General features: G+C 46.7%; 1 pseudogene; it reads left to right on the top strand.

The window, feature by feature from the left end:
- The first annotated feature begins 2,756 nt into the window (after positions 1–2,756).
- Positions 2,757–7,933, top strand: LOC123120852 (serine/threonine-protein phosphatase 7 long form homolog; annotated as a pseudogene).
- Positions 7,934–8,260: the final 327 nt, after the last annotated feature.

Below are 8,260 nucleotides of genomic sequence, written 5' to 3'. Positions count from 1 at the left end.
ATGTCCCATTTGTATGCAACTATGAAATTTTGAAGAAAGGTGGGGAACTAGGTCAATGCGTTGGGAACTAAAAATCATATAAATGGTGGCTTTAAAACACACACATGAAAACTTGGGTCCCTCCGACTTGGTCGCATTTCTTCCAGAAAACAAAATGGGTCGAAGATGGGCTTGCAACTGAGACATTTGAAAAATGGGCTAGGCCTGAAAATTAAAAAACAAACAATGTTGAGCAGCTAAAAAGGAATTTTTTTTAAAAAGGTGGACTAGTAATTGTCAGGGTCAGGGCTCACATTTTGTGTATTTAAGATGGAATTGTACCTGACATAAAAATTGGTGGTTCACCCGGTTGAAGGTTGATGTGAACTTGTAATTGTGACGAGTCCAATTTATGTGACGATTTTCATAGTTATTTTGTGCCTACATGATAGGGTTTGTGAAATTTTACCGCGTTCGCGCACCTCTTTTTGTTGATATCCCTCAGGTGACGCTTTTTGGACCATTGAGCACTATACAGAAGGAATCTCAAGAAATGGTAGTGGAATCACGTATTTAATGTGATAATTACCTACTCCCTCCGTTTCATATTACTCGTCGCTGATTTAGTATAACTTTGTACTAAATCAGCGACGAGTAATATGGAACGGAGGGAGTATCATAGAAGAATCAAGCAAGGAGGCCAAAGAAGGAGTCGTTGCGGCGCTTCCAGAGCGAAAGACAACGTTCCGTACGACCGTGACCGCTCGTATTGCCGCCGTATGAGGTGTGAGTGCCGCCGCCTCATCAACTACTTCCACCCCGTGAAATCGAATTTGACGCCCAAAGGGGCCAGAAACTTGTCCAGAAAGTAGAATCCTAGCCTCTGGAGATCATCCGGAGGATGGATTAGCAAGGAGAAGAGGGAATAACAAAGAAAACCAAAAAACCGGAGAAATCCATTGAAGAAATAGAGAAAAACGAAAATAAAAAGAATTGGAGAAAAAGCAAAATAATAAATTGTGAACATTTTTTAATAATTCAAACATTATAATACTTTTTGAAATTGTGAATTTTTTTTGAGGAATGATTTTTTAGAATGTGAAGTAAAGGAAACAATTTCTGAATATTGTTTTTTTATTTTTTAATAACGAAAACTAAAAATAAATAGAAATGAAAAATAAATAAAAGAAACCTGTAAAAAATGAAACCGAAAAAACCGATTCAACCTTGTAGATAATTCCCAAATCCGTTAAAACCCGGACTGGGAACGTTTGACAAGGTTCGTAAAACCAGGAGGCCCACCTCGCCAATTCCCCTGTGAGAAGGCACGACTATTGGACGGAATGAGCGTCCAATTGAAAATTCCTAGAACACACCCTTTACCCCGACCCACATGGCCGTGGTGGCCAGGCCCATAGGATTTGGACTCCCCAGATTAAAATGCTCTTTCTATGTTGTCGAGATATATAGATGGCACATATCTTGGTTCGTCAGCCTTGGTTATACAAGGTCTAGTTGATCCAGCCTCGTTGGAGGCAATTGCTCGTAGAGAAGCTCTATCTCTAGCAACAGATCTTGGCAGGCAACATCTTCACATTGCATTAGATTGCAGGGGAGTGGTGAACCATATTCATGAAGGCAATGGAAGTTCTTATGGGAATATCATCAAAGAGATGAAGCAGATGGAGAAATCTTTTAGTTCATGTTCTTTTGTGCATGAACTCCGAGCTTCAAACTTTGAGGCTCCTAAATTGGCTAGGTTAGGCATCTCCCTATCTCCAGGGAGACACATTTGGGTAGGCAATCCCCATGACACTAATGTAATACTACTTGTAATTGTTGCCTCTAGTTAATACTAAAGCATAGCACTTTGCCACAAAAAAACCTTTTTAGGGAACCTTAGACATTTCTTGTTAACAACAATTTCGGCCCAGCTCGAACGCCGGCTATGGGTGGGCCGACTGCGTAGTGTCCGTTCTGGTAGTATTGGGCCCGTCGTGGAAGATTTGGGTATTTTTATGTCACTGTGTGCGTGTGTGTGTGTGGTGTCTAAACGGTGATTGGCGGACGATGTGTTGGTGGCTTGGTGCCATGCATGCATGCATGCACAGCTAGCCGCCGATGGAGCAAATCACAGCCAACGATCAGGGTTTGTCCAAGCACCTGTTGACCTCTGGATTTCGGTCTCCACGCACAAAAGTGACGGTGGCCCTACCTAAGTACCTAGATGAACATGCATGCACGACCAGGCCCGCCGCGGCGATGAACGTCCGTGCCGTGCCGAGTGTATTGCGGTGCACCGCCAGCGCCAGCGCCAGGAGTGAGCTCCCTCCCTCGCGGCAAAATTTCGCGTTTTGATCCTTTTTCATACTATTTTAGGATCTGACCCCGGTTCGATTTTTTTTCGGGATTTGACCCTTTTTCCTACCGCCAGGGCCTTTGGCGGTAGGGTTATACATCCTACCGCCAGGGGCCCTGGCGGTAGGGTACTAGTCCACGTCAGCTCGCGGAAACGGCCGCCGTCCCCCTCCGTCGCACCCTACCGCCAGGGCCCCTGGCAGTAGGATGTATAACCCTACCGCCAGAGGCCCTGGCGGTAGGCGGGCGACAGTTATTTGCCCGAGACCCCGCGCCCGTTTCCATCTCCCCCCCCCCCCCCCCCCCCCCCCCGGTCGGCAGTTTCCTTTTTCTCCCCCAAGTCGCCCCTCTTTCCCTCTCATCTCCTCCACTCCCCCCATCGGATCTTCACCGATTCTTCACCGTTTTGGCGGATCGAGATGGCCCCAAAGAGAGAATCGTAAGCTCCTCCAATCCCTCCAATTAGTTTTTGCAAACTTGCTTCCGATTCGACGCATTATTTGCTTCAAATCCCTCATTTTTTTGAACTTAGATTTGATTTTTTTCCCTAAGATTGTTTTAGCTTGATTCTAGTTCTAGTTCTTAGTTCTTTACTAAGTAGTGGTAATGAATATGAACTCTAATCAATAGTTCATATGTTAGTGTGAAGATGAACCCTAGTTCATAATTTTTTTTTGTTAAAAAAATTATGATGTAATGCATGTGGGAGGAATTGATTGTAGGTTGATGATGCATGTTGATATGATGATATGAAGATGTTGGAGGAATTTTTTGTTTACAAATATGATGATATGATGCATGTTGGATTTTTTTTGTTTAAAAATATGATGATATGATGCATGTTGGAGTGATGATGCATGTTGATATGATGATATGAAGATGTTGTTTGGAGATAATACATTGAAGATTATTGTTGGATGATTTTTTTTGTGATATGATGCATGTTGATATGATTAAAGAGGGGAAGGATTTTTTTTGATATGAGTAATGTTGATATGATTTGATCCATCATGGTGACATGATGCATGGCGATATGATGCATGGTGATATGATTTGATTTTTTTGTGATATGATGCATGGTGATATGATTTTGATATGATGTGCTTATGGTGCTTTTGTTTATGAAATTTTATTAAGGCGGCCACATCTTGCGGACCACATCGGCCCACGGTACTCCATGCTGGACTGGGCATTCGACAAGGGTCATCGTGCCCGGTTCATAGAGAACGGAGAGGTAAGTGATATGAATGAAATTTTGATCAAAGTTTTCAGATTGATGAAAATGATTTCCTAACTTTGGGCGTTCACTTTTTGACAGATGCTCCAGCCACTGCGCATGAGGGGTCACGGGGTTCATGGGCATATGGACTACGACGATCGCTACGCGCCGTTCTTCAAGAGAGCCCGACTGTTGGGTTTCGTGTTGCAGTTCAAGCGTCAGCCGCCGACGCTTGTCCACGCAGCTCTCACAGCTCTGATTGACCGGTGGCGACCGGAGACCCATTCTTTCCATCTGCCATGCGGGGAGATGACGGTGACCCTCGAGGACTGGGAGATGATTACTGCCATGCCGATCGAGGGTCATGCACTCACCGGTCGAGTGGAGAGGACCAACTGGCAGGAGAGGGTCACCACCCTCATCGGCGACTGCCCCGGTGCCAAGAGCAACCGTACATACGGTGTGCCGTTGATCTGGCTCTCGGAGCACCGGAAGACATGCCCCGAAGGTGCAGATGAGGCGACTGTGGAGTGGTACGCGAGGGCCTACCTGTGGTATCTTCTCACGGAGGTCGTGTTTCCAGAAAGCTCCGGGAACTCTGCCAACTGGTCGTATCTGTTCTTCCTAGACGACTGGGATGCAGGGTACAGTTGGGGGTCCGCATCTCTCGCCTACCTATACCGTTCGGTAAGAGAGTGTCTAATTGCCTACCTACCTAGGAAAGTATGTCCATGACATTTTCTTATATCTGATCCTCATTTGATGTTTTGCAGCTTGACGACGCAACGCAGAGGACGGGAGACAAGTCCAATATGGGTGGCTTTGTCTGGGCCTTATCCATTTGGATGTGGGAGCGGCTGCCGGTGGGGCGTCCGGTGAAGATGCCAAGACGCCCATGGGAAGACTATGGCAAAGACGGCAACGAGACTCGAAACCCCACCGTAGCTTACGAGTGGGACGTTGTCAAACTCTACACGGGCCTAAACAAGACTTCGTACAAGACCTACACCAACGAGTTGGACGCTTTGATGCATTCACAGGTATATGAACTCGCTCAACACCTTTCTCTTTGATTCCACTTTTGACCGAGAGTGGGAACTTACCAATGTATATGTAATAGGTAAACTAGTGGCCGTATCGACAAGACCGAGAGTGGGTCTTTGATCTGAATGTGATGTGCGATGCGGACCGTGGTCTCTGGCGGTGCATCGTGCCCATGATCTGTGTGTACGCCGTCGAGTGGCACTTGCCACACCGCGTGGCCACGCAGTTTGAGATTTTTCAGCATACCCCACCGGGCCAGCCCACCGATACCGGCGGCCACGCGCTCCACCTGTGAGCGCTTTGTTCTCCGTGCCCATGATTTCATTACGCTTATCATGTTTCTTGTTGCTTATGATGATCTCATTGCGCTTATGATGATTCTTGTTGCTTATGCCTTGCAGGATGAGCCGGCAGAAGAATCAGTCGATCACAGACTGGGGAGAGGAGCATAAAACTCATGTGACGGAGTGGAACCGATGGAGGTACCGGAATGACGGGGAGAGGAGGGTGACTGACTGGGATGCTTACCTGGGCTGACACATGAGGTGGTACGATGATGGCCAGAAGCACCGTCTTCGCCTCAGGCCTCGGTGGACGGCGGAAGACATCGCGGAGCTGGAGAGGGATGACCCCGAGGAAGAGGCCTACCATACCGGCATCAGAGACATGCACAATGGATTTAGGGAGTTTGCCCCGCTCATCAACAGAGTGGTAAGTTTGAACCAACGGTTGTATTGAAACTATTTCATTCGTCATCGTGACTGACTTATGCCGTTGCAGTCTGGTGAGCTGAAAAGATGCATCTTTGAAGCCTCAGATGCACTAGGTGATATCCCCGGGAGCGTACAATCTGAGAACAAAATGAGGGGGACGATGAAGGTACAATTTCAGCCTCCTCAGAACAGATGCATCTTGTTCACTTGCAATCATAAACCTGATACTTATTATGCCCTTGTTTCATTGTGAGTGCAGAAGTTCGTGAAGCGTTGTCGCAAGCTAGTAGGGCTGCTTGGGTGTGCTGGAGCTGGGTCGGTTGAAGCTTATCGGCCTGTAGCCACACAGGGTCACATCGGCTCATCGAGCTAGGTTCCCTTGTCGTCTAGGTTGGCCGATGAGGAGGAGGAGGAGGAGGAGGAGGCCACATATGAAGAAGGGGAGGAGGAGGAGGAGGAGGCCACATATGAAGAAGGGGAGGAGGAGGAGGATGATGAGAGCAACGGGGAGGAGGAGTACGATGAAGATTATGGACCTCCACCAACTCAATCATCTCAAGCATCTCAGCTGCCGAAGAAGAGGAATCCGAAGAAGAAGGATTTGCTGAGTCCGGACCCTTTCCAGAGACCGCTTCCTCGCCGGCCCAAGAAGAAGACCGAAGAGACTCGTTCAAAGAGTAACGAGGACCGTACCTCCAAGAGGGGAAGGAGCAACTGATTATGCTCTTCGATACTTGGCTCTTTTAGCTTGGTTGAACTTCGTTTGGTTGAACTTGTCTAGTGGTTGTGAAACTATGTGGAACTATATGTTTGTTATTTGTGGATCTATGTGTTTGCTACTATGTGGAACTCCGTTTACTGATTAGTTGAAGTTCGTTTAAAATGTTTTATGCACTTCAAGTTATCTTAATATGGATCTATGTGATGCCCAAGTTTAATTGTTTAAAATCTATGATATTGCTGTCATATTTTGTGAAACTTGCTGTGATATTGCTGTCATATTGAATTTGAAAACAAGCAACCAAATGAACTTGAAACAACAAAAAAGAGGACCCTACCGCCAGGCACCCTGGCGGTAGGGTTAGACATCCTACCGCCAGCCCCCATGGCGGTAGGGTGAACCTACCGCCAGGGCCCTTGCATATTTCGTTACAGAAACTTTATACAGCAAAACACAGGACCCTACCGCCAGGGCCCTGGCGGTAGGGTCAGACAACCTACCGCCAGCCCCCATGGCGGTAGGGTGAACCCTATCGCCAGGGCCATTGCACATTTCGTTACAGAAAGTTTGTACGGCAAAACCCTGCCACACCCTACCGCCAGGGCCTCTGGCGGTAGGGTTAGATAGCCTACCGCCAGGGCCCCTGGCGGTAAGGTACTTATCCACGTCAGCACAGGCAAACGGCCGCCGTCCCCCTCCGTCACACCCTACCGCCACGGGCTATGGCGGTAGGCTGTCTAACCCTACCGCCAGAGGCCCTGGCGGTAGCAAAAGGGTCAAATCCCGATTTTTTTTCAAACCGGGGTCAGATCTTGAAATAGTATGCAAAAAGGGTCAAAACACGAAATTTTGCCCTCCCTCGCTACTTGTTGATCTGTTCTCTGTGCTGGCGTTGGACCATCGCACAGCTCGGGTTTCGGTGCAAAAAGCGCAGCTCCTTTTGGTCAAGGGCAGAAGAGGCGAATATCTATTGCCATTCAGGTAGCATGCCAGGGCCAAGCTGCCAGCTTTTGTGTCTAGGAGAAGGGGAACGGATCTCTCTCTCTCTCCCGTTGCTGGTGGCTGGCTACGGCTACGCACGCAGGCGTCGGCCGGATCCACCACCGAACGTTTTACTGCCGTTGCAACCCGAGTCCCTTCGTTCTTTCTTATAAGACGTTTTAGACAGCTCGGTCAGCTGTCTAGAACGTCTTATAAAAGTGATCATAGGGAGTACGATTCTTCATCGACTCAAACAGGTTTCGACACTCATGATTGTCGTGTCATCACTTTTTTTTCGAGAGTACTCCATGAAAATGCAGGAAATTAGCAACATAAACTAACTCTGAAGTAATTAGAATAACAAAAATGACCCTCTAAGTTGGCGAACGTTCGCTGGAAGGGATGCCATTTATGGACATTTTAGATGATAAGTTTAGTCGTGTGGGTAGACAATTTCTTCGAAAACACATGACAATTTCTTTAGAGAAGGGCATTTTTCATTCGAAATTTGCACCGTTTGCTCTCCCGAAGCATCTAAAATCGCCAGGAAAAAGCTTTCGCTAGTCATCCCCTTCCATGATGTTTGCCAGATAACATTTTTGTAACAAAAAGGGAAATCGATGAAAATTACTTCAAACACTATACACCCGTAAAAAAATTCAAACATTTATAATGAATGGGAAAATTCGGAAAAATAACAAGTATTTTAGAAAATATAGAATATTCTGAAAAACCTTTTTTTAAAAGGGCAAAGTAATTTTTAACATTTCATTGAAATCCATGGATTTTCAAGGTTATGTTGTCAATTGTTAAAATTGCAGTAATCATTGTTCAGTCACCGCATGCTTATTTTTTTATAGATCTTTTCCCAATCTTACTAGTATTTTCTTTTACATTGGCATCTAGAGGATCCTCTAGACAAAATTTATGGGGGCTTACATTGATCCTCAAGCCATGCGCGCGGCGGCGGCGGCACATGCATGCATGATCGGGATTGAGCCGCGGCGCCGGCCTCTCCTCTCGATCATGGAGAGCAACAACGATCTACATTCTACAGTACTCCACACGGTATCCCCTACAAAATTCTACGTTCCACGTGGCAGCATCCCTTCAAACTAAACGCAAACTCGACTCGATCTACGTGAATTGCTAACCGTGGTGTGTGGACATACAGGAGCATGGCTGGCTCGCGTGGCAAAATTTCGTGTTTTGACCCTTTTTGCATACTATTTCAGGATCTGACCT

The sequence above is a fragment of the Triticum aestivum genome, chromosome 5D (genome assembly GCF_018294505.1).
Source record: "Triticum aestivum cultivar Chinese Spring chromosome 5D, IWGSC CS RefSeq v2.1, whole genome shotgun sequence".
NCBI classification, from domain to species: domain Eukaryota; kingdom Viridiplantae; phylum Streptophyta; class Magnoliopsida; order Poales; family Poaceae; genus Triticum; species Triticum aestivum.
The sequence above is the reverse complement of the archived record's forward strand: the minus strand, read 5'-3'. Positions and strand labels throughout refer to the sequence as shown.